This window comes from Electrophorus electricus, chromosome 21 (genome assembly GCF_013358815.1).
Source record: "Electrophorus electricus isolate fEleEle1 chromosome 21, fEleEle1.pri, whole genome shotgun sequence".
Taxonomy (NCBI): Eukaryota; Metazoa; Chordata; class Actinopteri; order Gymnotiformes; family Gymnotidae; genus Electrophorus; species Electrophorus electricus.
The window spans coordinates 1,471,877-1,487,617 of NC_049555.1; the positions used below are offsets into that span (position 1 = coordinate 1,471,877).

The following is a 15,741-nucleotide window of genomic DNA, read 5'->3' on the forward strand; positions in this document are numbered from 1 at the left end:
GCTCTGAAACTATGTATAAGCCGAATACAATGCATGGAAACGTTGCCTCCTTGTGGTTAGAGGTGTAGAAACAGAGTTACAATTACTTTAAATGGTCAAATTACAAACAGGTTAAAACACCTTGTTTCTCCCCTGTATAAAATCTTTTCACTTGAAATATGTGTTTTCTTAGGATATTGTAAGTTATTCAGTTTGCTTAAAAACAAGATGTCTTGCTCTGAAACAGTGTATAAGCTGATTACAATGCATAGAAGCCCTGTTTCTTTCTGGTTAGAGGTGTAGAAACAGAGTTGCAATTACTTTAAATGGTCAAATTACAAACATGATAAAACACCTTGTTTCTACCCTGGATAAAATCTGTTTATATGAAATATGTGTTTTCTTAGGATATTGTAAGTTATTCAGTTTGCTTAAAAATAAGATGTCTTGCTCTGAAACAGTGTATAAACTGATTACAATGCATAGAAGCCCTGTTTCTTTCTGGTTAGAGGTGTAGAAACAGAGTTGCAATTACTTTAAATCGTCAAATTACAAACATGTTAAAACAACTTGTTTCTCCACCCTGTATAAAATCTTTTCACTTGAACTATGTGTTTTCTTAGGAATATTGTAGTGTTATTCACTTTGGTTAAAAACAGTATTTCTTGCTCTGAAACTATGTATAAGCCGAATACAATGCATGGAAACCGTTGCCTCCTTGTGGTTAGAGGTGTAGAAACAGAGTTACAATTACTTTAAATGGTCAAATTACAAACAGGTTAAAACACCTTGTTTCTCCCCTGTATAAAATCTTTTCACTTGAAATATGTGTTTTCTTAGGAAATTGTGTTATTCACTTTGGTTAAAAACAGTATTTCTTGCTCTGAAACTATGTATAAGCCGAATACAATGCATGGAAACGTTGCCTCCTTGTGGTTAGAGGTGTAGAAACAGAGTTACAATTACTTTAAATGGTCAAATTACAAACAGGTTAAAACACCTTGTTTCTCCCCTGTATAAAATCTTTTCACTTGAAATATGTGTTTTCTTAGGATATTGTAAGTTATTCAGTTTGCTTAAAAACAAGATGTCTTGCTCTGAAACAGTGTATAAGCTGATTACAATGCATAGAAGCCCTGTTTCTTTCTGGTTAGAGGTGTAGAAACAGAGTTGCAATTACTTTAAATGGTCAAATTACAAACATGTTAAAACACCTTGTTTCTCCCTTGTATAAAATCTTTTCACTTGATATATGTGTTTTCTTAGGATATTGTAAGTTATTCAGTTTGCTTAAAAACAAGATGTCTTGCTCTGAAACAGTGTATAAAGCTGATTACAATGCATAGAAGCCCTGTTTCTTTCTGGTTAGAGGTGTAGAAACAGAGTTGCAATTACTTTAAATGGTCAAATTACAAACAGGTTAAAACAACTTGTTTCTCCACCCGGTATAAAATCTTTTCACTTGAAATATGTGTTTTCTTAGGAAATTGTAGTTATTCACTTTGGTTAAAAACAGTATTTCTTGCTCTGAAACTATGTATAAGCCGAATTACAATGCATGGAAACCTGTTGCCTCCTTGTGGTTAGAGGTGTAGAAACAGAGTTACAATTACTTTAAATGGTCAAATTACAAACAGGTTAAAACACCTTGTTTCTCCCCTGTATAAAATCTTTTCACTTGAAATATGTGTTTTCTTAGGATATTGTAAGTTATTCAGTTCGCTTAAAAATAAGATGTCTTGCTCTGAAACAGTGTATAAGCTGATTACAATGCATAGAAGCCCTGTTTCTTTCTGGTTAGAGGTGTAGAAACAGAGTTGCAATTACTTTAAATGGTCAAATTACAAACATGTTAAAACACCTTGTTTCTCCACCCGGTATAAAATCTTTTCACTTGAAATATGTGTTTTCTTAGGAAATTGTAAGTTATTCACTTTGGTTAAAAACAGTATTTCTTGCTCTGAAACTATGTATAAGCCGAATACAATGCATGGAAACGTTGCCTCCTTGTAGTTAGAGGTGTAGAAACAGAGTTACAATTACTTTAAATGGTCAAATTACAAACAGGTTAAAACACCTTGTTTCTCCCCTGTATAAAATCTTTTCACTTGAAATATGTGTTTTCTTAGGATATTGTAAGTTATTCAGTTTGCTTAAAAACAAGATGTCTTGCTCTGAAACAGTGTATAAGCTGATTACAATGCATAGAAGCCCTGTTTCTTTCTGGTTAGAGGTGTAGAAACAGAGTTGCAATTACTTTAAATGGTCAAATTACAAACATGATAAAACACCTTGTTTCTACCCTGGATAAAATCTGTTTATATGAAATATGTGTTTTCTTAGGATATTGTAAGTTATTCAGTTTGCTTAAAAACAAGATGTCTTGCTCTGAAACAGTGTATAAGCTGATTACAATGCATAGAAGCCCTGTTTCTTTCTGGTTAGAGGTGTAGAAACAGAGTTGCAATTACTTTAAATGGTCAAATTACAAACATGTTAAAACACCTTGTTTCTCCCCTGTATAAAATCTTTTCACTTGAAATATGTGTTTTCTTAGGATATTGTAAGTTATTCAGTTTGCTTAAAAACAAGATGTCTTGCTCTGAAACAGTGTATAAGCTGATTACAATGCATAGAAGCCCTGTTTCTTTCTGGTTAGAGGTGTAGAAACAGAGTTGCAATTACTTTAAATGGTCAAATTACAAACATGTTAAAACACCTTGTTTCTACCCTGGATAAAATCTGTTTATATGAAATATGTGTTTTCTTAGGATATTGTAAGTTATTCAGTTTGCTTAAAAATAAGATGTCTTGCTCTGAAACAGTGTATAAACTGATTACAATGCATAGAAGCCCTGTTTCTTTCTGGTTAGAGGTGTAGAAACAGAGTTGCAATTACTTTAAATCGTCAAATTACAAACATGTTAAAACAACTTGTTTCTCCACCCGGTATAAAATCTTTTCACTTGAACTATGTGTTTTCTTAGGAAATTGTGTGTTATTCACTTTGGTTAAAAACAGTATTTCTTGCTCTGAAACTATGTATAAGCCGAATACAATGCATGGAAACGTTGCCTCCTTGTAGTTAGAGGTGTAGAAACAGAGTTACAATTACTTTAAATGGTCAAATTACAAACAGGTTAAAACACCTTGTTTCTCCCCTGTATAAAATCTTTTCACTTGAAATATGTGTTTTCTTAGGAAATTGTGTTATTCACTTTGGTTAAAAACAGTATTTCTTGCTCTGAAACTATGTATAAGCCGAATACAATGCATGGAAACGTTGCCTCCTTGTGGTTAGAGGTGTAGAAACAGAGTTGCAATTACTTTAAATGGTCAAATTACAAACATGTTAAAACACCTTGTTTCTCCCCTGTATAAAATCTTTTCACTTGAAATATGTGTTTTCTTAGGATATTGTAAGTTGTTCAGTTTGCTTAAAAACAAGATGTCTTGCTCTGAAACAGTGTATAAGCTGATTACAATGCATAGAAGCCCTGTTTCTTTCTGGTTAGAGGTGTAGAAACAGAGTTGCAATTACTTTAAATGGTCAAATTACAAACATGTTAAAACACCTTGTTTCTCCCCTGTATAAAATCTTTTCACTTGAAATATGTGTTTTCTTAGGATATTGTAAGTTATTCAGTTTGCTTAAAAACAAGATGTCTTGCTCTGAAACAGTGTATAAGCTGATTACAATGCATAGAAGCCCTGTTTCTTTCTGGTTAGAGGTGTAGAAACAGAGTTGCAATTACTTTAAATGGTCAAATTACAAACATGTTAAAACACCTTGTTTCTCCCCTGTATAAAATCTTTTCACTTGAAATATGTGTTTTCTTAGGATATTGTAAGTTATTCAGTTTGGTTAAAAACAAGATGTCTTGCTCTGAAACAGTGTATAAGCCGATTACAATGCATAGGAAACAATGCCTCCTTGTGGTTAGAGGTGTAGAAACAGAGTTGCAATTACTTTAAATGGTCAAATTACAAACATGTTAAAACACCTTGTTTCTCCCCTGTATAAAATCTTTTCACTTGAAATATGTGTTTTCTTAGGATATTGTAAGTTGTTCAGTTTGCTTAAAAACAAGATGTCTTGCTCTGAAACAGTGTATAAGCTGATTACAATGCATAGAAGCCCTGTTTCTTTCTGGTTAGAGGTGTAGAAACAGAGTTGCAATTACTTTAAATGGTCAAATTACAAACATGTTAAAACACCTTGTTTCTCCCCTGTATAAAATCTTTTCACTTGAAATATGTGTTTTCTTAGGATATTGTAAGTTATTCAGTTTGCTTAAAAACAAGATGTCTTGCTCTGAAACAGTGTATAAGCTGATTACAATGCATAGAAGCCCTGTTTCTTTCTGGTTAGAGGTGTAGAAACAGAGTTGCAATTACTTTAAATGGTCAAATTACAAACAGGTTAAAACAACTTGTTTCTCCACCCGGTATAAAATCTTTTCACTTGAAATATGTGTTTTCTTAGGAAATTGTAAGTTATTCACTTTGGTTAAAAACAGTATTTCTTGCTCTGAAACTATGTATAAGCCGAATACAATGCATGGAAACGTTGCCTCCTTGTGGTTAGAGGTGTAGAAACAGAGTTACAATTACTTTAAATGGTCAAATTACAAACAGGTTAAAACACCTTGTTTCTCCCCTGTATAAAATCTTTTCACTTGAAATATGTGTTTTCTTAGGATATTGTAAGTTATTCAGTTTGCTTAAAAATAAGATGTCTTGCTCTGAAACAGTGTATAAGCTGATTACAATGCATAGAAGCCCTGTTTCTTTCTGGTTAGAGGTGTAGAAACAGAGTTGCAATTACTTTAAATGGTCAAATTACAAACATGTTAAAACACCTTGTTTCTCCCCTGTATAAAATCTTTTCACTTGAAATATGTGTTTTCTTAGGATATTGTAAGTTATTCAGTTTGCTTAAAAACAGTATGTCTTGCTCTGAAACAGTGTATAAGCCGATTACAATGCATAGAAGCCCTGTTTCTTTCTGGTTAGAGGTGTAGAAACAGAGTTGCAATTACTTTAAATGGTCAAATTACAAACATGTTAAAACACCTTGTTTCTCCCCTGTATAAAATCTTTTCACTTGAAATATGTGTTTTCTTAGGATATTGTAAGTTATTCAGTTTGCTTAAAAACAAGATGTCTTGCTCTGAAACAGTGTATAAGCCGATTACAATGCATCGAAACGTTGCCTCCTTGTGGTTAGAGGTGTAGAAACAGAGTTGCAATTACTTTAAATGGTCAAATTACAAACATGTTAAAACACCTTGTTTCTCCCCTGGATAAAATCTGTTTACTATGAAATATGTGTTTTCTTAGGATATTGTAAGTTGTTCAGTTTGCTTAAAAACAAGATGTCTTGCTCTGAAACAGTGTATAAGCTGATTACAATGCATAGAAGCCCTGTTTCTTTCTGGTTAGAGGTGTAGAAACAGAGTTGCAATTACTTTAAATGGTCAAATTACAAACATGTTAAAACACCTTGTTTCTCCCCTGTATAAAATCTTTTCACTTGAAATATGTGTTTTCTTAGGATATTGTAAGTTATTCAGTTTGCTTAAAAACAAGATGTCTTGCTCTGAAACAGTGTATAAGCTGATTACAATGCATAGAAGCCCTGTTTCTTTCTGGTTAGAGGTGTAGAAACAGAGTTGCAATTACTTTAAATGGTCAAATTACAAACATGTTAAAACACCTTGTTTCTCCCCTGTATAAAATCTTTTCACTTGAAATATGTGTTTTCTTAGGATATTGTAAGTTATTCAGTTTGGTTAAAAACAGTATTTCTTGCTCTGAAACTATGTATAAGCCGAATACAATGCATGGAAACGTTGCCTCCTTGTGGTTAGAGGTGTAGAAACAGAGTTGCAATTACTTTAAATGGTCAAATTACAAACATGTTAAAACAACTTTTTTCTACACCCGGTATAAAATCTTTTCACTTGAAATATGTGTTTTCTTAGGAAATTGTAAGTTATTCACTTTGGTTAAAAACAGTATTTCTTGCTCTGAAACTATGTATAAGCCGAATACAATGCATGGAAACGTTGCCTCCTTGTGGTTAGAGGTGTAGAAACAGAGTTACAATTACTTTAAATGGTCAAATTACAAACAGGTTAAAACACCTTGTTTCTCCCCTGTATAAAATCTTTTCACTTGAAATATGTGTTTTCTTAGGATATTGTAAGTTATTCAGTTTGCTTAAAAATAAGATGTCTTGCTCTGAAACAGTGTATAAGCTGATTACAATGCATAGAAACCCTGTTTCTTTCTGGTTAGAGGTGTAGAAACAGAGTTGCAATTACTTTAAATGGTCAAATTACAAACATGATAAAACACCTTGTTTCTACCCTGGATAAAATCTGTTTATATGAAATATGTGTTTTCTTAGGATATTGTAAGTTATTCAGTTTGCTTAAAAATAAGATGTCTTGCTCTGAAACAGTGTATAAGCTGATTACAATGCATAGAAGCCCTGTTTCTTTCTGGTTAGAGGTGTAGAAACAGAGTTGCAATTACTTTAAATGGTCAAATTACAAACAGGTTAAAACAACTTGTTTCTCCACCCGGTATAAAATCTTTTCACTTGAAATATGTGTTTTCTTAGGAAATTGTGTGTTATTCACTTTGGTTAAAAACAGTATTTCTTGCTCTGAAACTATGTATAAGCCGAATACAATGCATGGAAACGTTGCCTCCTTGTGGTTAGAGGTGTAGAAACAGAGTTACAATTACTTTAAATGGTCAAATTACAAACAGGTTAAAACACCTTGTTTCTCCCCTGTATAAAATCTTTTCACTTGAAATATGTGTTTTCTTAGGATATTGTAAGTTATTCAGTTCGCTTAAAAATAAGATGTCTTGCTCTGAAACAGTGTATAAGCTGATTACAATGCATAGAAGCCCTGTTTCTTTCTGGTTAGAGGTGTAGAAACAGAGTTGCAATTACTTTAAATGGTCAAATTACAAACAGGTTAAAACAACTTGTTTCTCCACCCGGTATAAAATCTTTTCACTTGAAATATGTGTTTTCTTAGGAAATTGTAAGTTATTCACTTTGGTTAAAAACAGTATTTCTTGCTCTGAAACTATGTATAAGCCGAATACAATGCATGGAAACCGTTGCCTCCTTGTGGTTAGAGGTGTAGAAACAGAGTTACAATTACTTTAAATGGTCAAATTACAAACAGGTTAAAACACCTTGTTTCTCCCCTGTATAAAATCTTTTCACTTGAAATATGTGTTTTCTTAGGATATTGTAAGTTATTCAGTTTGCTTAAAAATAAGATGTCTTGCTCTGAAACAGTGTATAAGCTGATTACAATGCATAGAAACCCTGTTTCTTTCTGGTTAGAGGTGTAGAAACAGAGTTGCAATTACTTTAAATGGTCAAATTACAAACATGATAAAACACCTTGTTTCTACCCTGGATAAAATCTGTTTATATGAAATATGTGTTTTCTTAGGATATTGTAAGTTATTCAGTTTGCTTAAAAATAAGATGTCTTGCTCTGAAACAGTGTATAAGCTGATTACAATGCATAGAAGCCCTGTTTCTTTCTGGTTAGAGGTGTAGAAACAGAGTTGCAATTACTTTAAATGGTCAAATTACAAACATGTTAAAACACCTTGTTTCTCCCTTGTATAAAATCTTTTCACTTGATATATGTGTTTTCTTAGGATATTGTAAGTTATTCAGTTTGCTTAAAAACAAGATGTCTTGCTCTGAAACAGTGTATAAACTGATTACAATGCATAGAAGCCCTGTTTCTTTCTGGTTAGAGGTGTAGAAACAGAGTTGCAATTACTTTAAATGGTCAAATTACAAACAGGTTAAAACAACTTGTTTCTCCACCCGGTATAAAATCTTTTCACTTGAAATATGTGTTTTCTTAGGAAATTGTGTGTTATTCACTTTGGTTAAAAACAGTATTTCTTGCTCTGAAACTATGTATAAGCCGAATACAATGCATGGAAACGTTGCCTCCTTGTAGTTAGAGGTGTAGAAACAGAGTTGCAATTACTTTAAATGGTCAAATTACAAACAGGTTAAAACAACTTGTTTCTCCACCCGGTATAAAATCTTTTCACTTGAAATATGTGTTTTCTTAGGAAATTGTGTTATTCACTTTGGTTAAAAACAGTATTTCTTGCTCTGAAACTATGTATAAGCCGAATACAATGCATGGAAACGTTGCCTCCTTGTGGTTAGAGGTGTAGAAACAGAGTTACAATTACTTTAAATGGTCAAATTACAAACAGGTTAAAACACCTTGTTTCTCCCCTGTATAAAATCTTTTCACTTGAAATATGTGTTTTCTTAGCGCATTGTAAGTTATTCACTTTGGTTAAAAACAATATATCTTGCTCTGAAACGGTTGTGGTGGAAATTCAGCAAACAAGGAGTCAGATGTGGATAAGAAGATTTTATTGAGTTATTAGTTTCAAAAAATGAGCGTGCCTATTTGCTTCGCTCCCCTTTGGGTGATTTCCCTCCCCTTATATAATAGCCGTAGCGTTCGAGAGAACGAGGGAGGGTTTGTTTCTGCTGAGACCAGATAACTCCTTGGAAGGAGTGTATTTCTTCAAGGACGTTCTCTAGGGAACGTCCTGTTCTTCTAATCTTATGCTAAGATTTCTCACGCTTTACAATGATAGAGAAAGAAACACAACAATATTTCCTTCACACTTACCCCCTTTGATTCTTTGTCAATCATCAACATCATCTAGACTTTAATTTTCAGTGAATAGTGCCTGGAGGTCATTAAATTCCTCAGAATCCTCATCCACCCCCTCTGGCAATTCTTGCAACAGTTGATACTGTACACGAGTAAGATTAGTCACCCAGGTGACACAACAATTCATAATACATGGCAGGAAACACATAACCATCAATACGACAATGAACACAGGAAAAAGCACCGTCATTGCCCAGTGTCCCCACGGGCCCAGGGCCAAGGTGAACCATGAGAACCATGAATTGTCTGCTGGGGACGGCTCCTGGATGTCCTGTTTCATATGTGTAATCAGGTCTGTTATATTATCATAATAATCTGGGATGTGAAAACAACATGATACATTTATCTTCTTACACACCCCACCTTCCTCAGTTAGGAGCAAATCTAAGGCCATTCTATTCTGCAGGACTACTTGGCGAATCTGGTGCAATTCTTGGTTTAGGAGTGTAAAAATCTTCTCAGTCCTATTGGCCAGAGTTAGGACTTGCCACGCTAAACCGTTAATCTTATTCAAGGCTGCAGTGGTGCCTCCTCCCAGAAATATAGACCAACCTATTGCCGATGCAGGGGTGGTCCATGGGTCGGCCAGGGTATAGCCATTGTATTTAGCGGGGTGCTGCTTGCCAGTGCCTCGTTTATGTATGGTGTGTGCATGTGCCCCACGTAGTTTGAAAATAGACACTGGCGGGGTTAGGAGTACTGGTGTGCAACATCCTGACCACTGGAACTCATAGTTCTTTCCAGTTTTCTTCCAATTACTGGCCTTGGTAATGGGGAGGGCGGAGTAGGTTTTTGCCCCACATGCCCACATCATTGCCCCTTGTGTAATAGGGTTGACTATACTGTTGCATCTCCCACTAAAGGTTTTTGTGGCATTCCTTAATTCATTTCTTCCCTGAATGGTACAGTTGTGCCCATCCTTATCTAATGCTATATAATTCACCTTACACTCGGTATGTCCTAGATAAGGGTCAGTGGGTTCCCCCCCTTTTGAACACAAGCACCAGTCCCCTTGAATATTAGTTGTATCAAAAGTCATATCGGCTAAATGCATCTTTGTCGTAGTCTCGCAGTCATTATTTCGATGTGCCACTTCTGCCCTCCCATTACCCGCCCAGCCGGGTATTTTCATCGAGCTTATGATTTCTCTAGATAAATTATAGAGCTGTCCTGTTAGCCTATTTAGTTCACATGTAGTCTTATTGGTCATCTGGGTCGCCATGTCGTGGGTGATGGGTATGGGCGTCCATGGCACCTAAAAGGGGTGACACACTAGGCAAGACTGGTTTGGCTTGGCAGTGGTTGCCGTCACCAATGCCATTGCACAAGCGATATTGCCTTTGCATCTTTCCTCTGGCAGGAGTTGTCGTCCCGCGATCGGGGCGAGAGTAGTGAGTAGGATAGTGACAAACAGAGAATTCATCATGAGTCCTCAGGTCGTTCTGGCGCCTTCTTGCAATGAGTGTGGTGTATCCACGTTGCTCGTCCGTCGGTTTTGACGGCGGTGTTAGTCGTCAGCAGCACTGGAATGGTCCTCTCCACCTGGGCTGGTTCCACCGCTTCCTTCTGAAGTCCTTTATCAGCACCCAATCACCTGGTTGGTGGGTGTGGAGTGGAGTATCCATCACCTCGGGAAGAACTGCCTTCACCTGCTTAGACACATGGGAGAGAGATTTGTGCAGAGACACACAGTACTGCAAAAGTGATTCATTGATCAGGTTAGTATCCCAGTCAGGCGGACCCACCCCCGTGTTGGGAGGCCGTCCAAACACTATTTCAAAAGCTGATAACCCTGTTCGTGCCTGTGGTCTGGTTCGACATTGCCACAGGACGAGGGGAAGGCATTTTACCCAATTCATGCCTGTTTCCTGCGTTACTTTAGCTAGACCTCCTTTAATGGTGCCGTTTGTCCATTCTACTGCCCCTGCACTAGCAGGGTGGTAACTGCAGTGTTTTCTCATATCTACCCCTAGGTATTTAGTCAAAGCTTTTAGTCCTTCGTGTACGAAGGGTGTCCCATTGTCACTGGACACTCGTTGTGGTAACCCCCACCGGGGAATAATTTCTCTCAATAGCGCTTTTGCTACTGCCTCACTATCTTGTTTTCCCGTTGGGAAGGCCTCCACCCACTTACTAAACATGCACACACACACAAGCATGTATCTCTTTCCTTCAGCTGGTGTCAGTTCTACGAAATCTATTTGCCAATGTTGAAAAGGCTCACTAGGCGTCTGGCGGGTGCGTGTTTGGTATGATTGTCTCTGTGTGGTGTGTTTTGTGCACATACCAAGCATCGGGAACAAAATTTTCTGGTGTGTGTGTTTATTCCTGGTGCATACCAATATTTTGTTATACTTTCCACTATCCCCCCTTTGCTCATGTGACTCCTCCCATGAGCAATCTCAATTAGTCCTTTCATGTAAGCCGTGGGGAGACAGGGTTTGTTTATCTCTGGGTGTACCCATATCCCGCCTATTTGTTTGCACCCCCCTTTTTTCCATTTCACATAAGCTTGTGGAGTAGCTTGTTTTTGGATATCTTTGGTTGTTATCCTGGTTCCATTATCTATTTGTGCCATTTGTGTATGGACTGGTTGTGTGGCTGTGAGTTGAGCTACTTTGTCTGCATAAGCGTTTCCTCTCGACACAGGGTCCCCTGCTTTTGTGTGTGCTGCACATTTTATGATGGCCACTTTCTTTGGTAGTTGGATTGCTTCCAACAGTTCTGCTACTAGGCAATGGTTCTTTATCTTTGCTCCTGAGCTCGTAAGGAAGTTACGATGTCTCCAAATAGCCCCAAAGTCATGTGCCACTCCCCACGCGTACCAGGAATCGGTCCAGACGTTCACGGTCTTATCTTGTGCTAGTTTACACGCCTGTATGAGTGCAACAAGTTCAGCTGCCTGCGCTGAGTAATTAGATGGGAGTGATTCTGCTTTCACCACTTCTGTGTGTGACACAACAGCATATGCTGCTCGATTAGTGCCTTGAGAGTCACGTTTAGCGACACGTCCACAAACAATTCCAGGTCCGCATTAAATATTGGTTCCTCCTTTAAATCTATTCTGGGAGATGTTGCAATTTCTAACACCTGTTGGCAGTCATGGGGCTCTCCCTCCTCCCCTGTAGGCAATAGAGTGGAGGGGTTTAGAGTTGTGCATCGTTTCACAGTAACATTTGGCAGGTCTAGTAAGGCAGTGTGGTATCTAAGCCATCGCTGAGTGGACAAATGTGCCACCTTTTGATCTTGCAGTATTCTTGACACTGCATGAGGCACATATAGGGTAAGCTTGGCGTAGCCTACTATGTCTCTGGAAGCCACTAGTGCCTTCTCGGCGGCTGCCACAGCTCTTACACATAAAGGTAGGCCTGCTGCGACTGTATCTAATTTTCCTGAGAAGTAGGCCACCGGCCTTTGTTTGTCCCCATGTTTCTGTGTCAATACACTTATCATATATTGCCCTTTAACATCTACTGTCTGTTCAAATGATTTGTTTGGGTCTGGAATGCCCAACGCTGGCATGACTTGTAACAGCTGTTTCAGTGTTGTGAAGGCCGCCTCAGCTTCCGGCGTCCATTCCGGCTGTGAGGAATTTGACCCTTTGGTCGGTATTATATCTCTGAGTGGTCCCTCATGTTCTGCATAGGATGGTATGAATGTCCTACAATAGGAACACATTCCTAAAAAGGACAACAGTTGTTTTTTCATCATGGGCTTTGGTATAGTCAAAATGGCATTCACTCGGTCTTTAGTCAGCATGCGCGTTTGTTCAGTGATGTCATGTCCTAAAAAATGCACTTGCTGCTTACAAAACTGTAATTTGGATTTGGATGCCTTGTGGCCTTCCCCTGCTAAATGATGTAGCAGTGCCACCGTGGCTTGTTTACACGCTTCTCGTGTTCTTCCACAAATCAAAAGATCATCAACGTATTGCAGCAAGGCTGTTCCTTCAGGGAGTTCTAAAACCTCTAGGCTTCGATGTAAGGCGGCATTGTAAATTGTTGGTGATTCACAATACCCCTGACACAATCTCGTGAATGTGTATGGCTTTCCTTCAAAAGTAAAAGCAAACCAAAATTGGCTATCCTTGTGCACAGGTACGCTAAAGAACGCGTTGGACAAATCAACTACACTGAACCACTTACTGTCTGGTGGGATCTGAGAGAGAATGGTGTGCGGGTTTGGAACTTCTGGGGCTCTAGGGTGTACTGCCGTGTTGACAGCCTGCAAATCCTGCACAAATCTCCATTCATCTCTCCCTGGCTTTTTAACTGGGAAAATTGGAGTACGTACTGGTGAGTCTGGGCATGGTACGATAACTCCTGCTTGTTTTAATGATTGGAACACAGGCCTGATGCCCTCCACTGCCTCTAGTTTTAGAGGGTATTGCTGCTGGCGTGGTCTGTAATCAGATTTTGGGGTGATGTGGACAGGCTCACATCCTTTTATTAAGCCCACATCATTTTTTCCCTGTGCCCATAATCCTGCAGGAACTGTTTTCAATTCCTCCTCCTCTTCCTCTGAGAGGGTAACAGAGGCTGCCATAATTACTATATTAGGACTTACAAGCTCAACCCCCCTTTTACAATTTAGCCTATACGGGGTTGGCATTTTCCACACACCTATGCTTGGGCTGTACATGACTTTACACTGGGGTTCTTTTATCCAATCAGTTGTGCTCAACATGCGTTTTGTCCACAACCCTACTCTCTGCCAGTCTGGGTCAACATGTGCGCTAGCCAGCGACACATGAGGTGCTGCATGTGAGATTGAATATAAAGATTTCTGTTTAGCTGAGAGCTGCACCACTCCCGCAGCCCACTCGCAGTCCCACGCTATAGCTGTGATAATCAGACTGTCACTGCCCCTTAAGTCAAATTTTTGTTCAAAATCAACATCAGATCCCTCATGGACCTTCATTGTACAGTGAATAGAATCACTTTGTTTAACTGTCAGCTCACCAGGTAGCGTGTTAGTAACTTCAGTCATAAAATGTGTTAGTACTTCCCCAGCAGTGCACTGCAATTCATACACGTACAAAGGGACTCCTGCCTCTAGCTGGACTCCCTGTGTAGGTGTTTCCCACATAACAAATAACCCCTCTGGGTTGCTGCTAATTGTGCACCCAAGTTTACACATTAAATATCTAGCTAACAAATTAATTGGACAGGTTTCTGACACCAAAAAGCTGTGTTTGAATTGGCTGTTTCCTAAACTACATTGGAGAGGCTCGGACATCCTTTCATCAATGGGATGACCCCCTACTCCGATTACTGTTATCCCATATCCTGTTCTCATTTTACATTCTATTAATCCTTCTTTTAACACTGAGTGGGTGGCACCACTGTCAACCAAAAACCTAACATTTTTTCCCTCTACTTTCACAGTTACTTCGGGGAGGCCTCTTGGCCCTTTACTAATCTGCTGCAATAGTTGGTAATTTAAATTTGTTACTTCCCTTTTGCCGTCTTCACTCAGTGGTCCGCTGCTGTCCTGCCTCTCCACCGCCCGTCATTCGTGGATAGTGGGATCCAGGTCTGTGCCCCCGCTATAAGAGTTCTCCTCCTCTGGGCAATCTCTGGCGAAATGTCCAAGCTTTCCACAGTTGTAGCATTCCTGCTCTTTCATCCACTCGTTTTTCCCTCCGTCCCCTTCCACGATTGTTTTCTCGTCCGCGACCTTTCCCTTGGTCTCCCACCGTCTGGACTAGCGTTAGCATTGCCTGGTGCGTGGTATCTGCTCGTTGACGCTCTCGTTTGGCGTCTTTCTTTCCCAGGATCGTCTCATGATGCTTGGCGTGCTCCTCAATAGTAGATAGGGGAGCTCTACTATAGCCTATGCAGTATTTTTTTTAATGAGATTTTTTTTAATGAGATCGCTGATGTCTTTTCTCATATTCATTAGGAAGCTGTTTCTCAGATGAGCTTCCCACGCACCTACTTCTCCGGGTCCTGCTGCTCGTTGTGCTGGTGTGTCAATGCCACAATGGTCAGTGTGGACACGTGTCAGACGGACGAGAAAGTCAGCGATGGGTTCGTCATCTTTCTGTTTGCATGATGCGATCACGTCGGTGTTGATGGTGGTAGGATAGGCCGTTTCCACCCTTTCGATGAGTCCTCTTATCATCTCTCTGTATGGGCCATTTAGGTCAGGTTGGCCTTGGGGCGGTGCATTCCACTCAGGCAGATGGAGACGGACATCTCCATTCCCCCAGTTTCTATCGATGCGATTATACTGTGGTCCGAGTCGAATCATCAACAACCGTCTCAGTTCAACCTGTGTTGGTCTGCAGGACTGCATGAATGCCATCAGTTCTTGTCCGAAGCGTCGTCCGCCGATATCACCTGGCTTGCTCAGGCCGTCGGCCGCTTTCATGATGTCGTCTGTAGTCCAGTGACGGTGGACCATAATCACTCCCTCAGGTCCTGACACTTCCACCATCGGGAACTATGGGGCATAGCCTACCTCAGGCTCTGTGGAGGACTCTGCAGGGGTGTGGCTTCGGGTACGATGAGCCACTGGTGAGGTTATTGCCTCCAGTTGTCGTCTTAATTCGTCATATGGAGACGGCTTTGGTGTTGATGAAGTTCCTGGTTGGGGATAAGGAGGTGGATTTGCTAGCGCTTGTGGTTGCTGAATCAGCTGGGGGGCTCTTGGTGGGGCGGCATCGAGGTCAGGATCAGCTAAGGAAACACACTGAGATACTTCGTTATTACATTTCTTTTGCCCTTCCTGTTTCTTCTGCCTTTTCTCAGCTTCTTCTAACCACATTTTTGCCTTTTCTAGCATATCCTCACTGTTTTTGTCAAAATATTTCCGTGCTTTCTTATCAGCTTCTCTAGGTTTGACCTCGACTCTCTTAATTAATTTTAACAGGTATGCAACACTCAGCGTCCCTGAGGTATTAAACCCATAATGTTTAATCCAAAACGGGACATGTTTGTTTACATGTTCCCCATAATCTTTACTCATTTGAAAGAATAGGCTACTGGAGAGCTTG

The 15,741-nt window shown here is 39.1% G+C and overlaps 1 protein-coding gene across 1 annotated transcript in view; it reads left to right on the forward strand.

Moving 5' to 3' along the window:
* The first annotated feature begins 11,089 nt into the window (after window positions 1–11,089).
* Window positions 11,090–15,741, forward strand: part of LOC113577699 (4-hydroxy-2-oxoglutarate aldolase, mitochondrial) — a 37,855-nt gene continuing 33,203 nt past the window's right edge. The window contains exon 1 of the mRNA XM_035520743.1: window positions 11,090–12,103. The gene's annotated coding sequence lies outside the window, so the exon portion shown is untranslated. The remainder of the gene's footprint in view (window positions 12,104–15,741) is intronic.